Below are 473 nucleotides of genomic sequence, written 5' to 3' on the forward strand. Positions count from 1 at the left end.
TAACCCACGTTGGCACCTTAACCTAAGTTACGCTGCACCTTAACCCAAGTTACGCTGCACCTTAACCCAAGTTACGCTGCACCTTAACCCAAGTTACGCTGCACCTTAACCCAAGTTACGCTGCACCTTAACCCAAGTTACGCTGCACCTTAACCCAAGTTACGCTGCACCTTAACCCAAGTTACGCTGCACCTTAACCCAAGTTACGCTGCACCTTAACCCAAGTTACGCTGCACCTTAACCCAAGTTACGCTGCACCTTAACCCAAGTTACGCTGCACCTTAACCCAAGTTACGCTGCACCTTAACCCAAGTTACGCTGCACCTTAACCCAAGTTACGCTGCACCTTAACCCAAGTTACGCTGCACCTTAACCCAAGTTACGCTGCACCTTAACCCAAGTTACGCTGCACCTTAACCTAACTTACGCTGCACCTTAACCTAACTTACGCTGCACCTTAACCTAACTTACGC

Source organism: Schistocerca gregaria, unplaced genomic scaffold (genome assembly GCF_023897955.1).
Source record: "Schistocerca gregaria isolate iqSchGreg1 unplaced genomic scaffold, iqSchGreg1.2 ptg001375l, whole genome shotgun sequence".
NCBI lineage: Eukaryota > Metazoa > Arthropoda > Insecta > Orthoptera > Acrididae > Schistocerca > Schistocerca gregaria.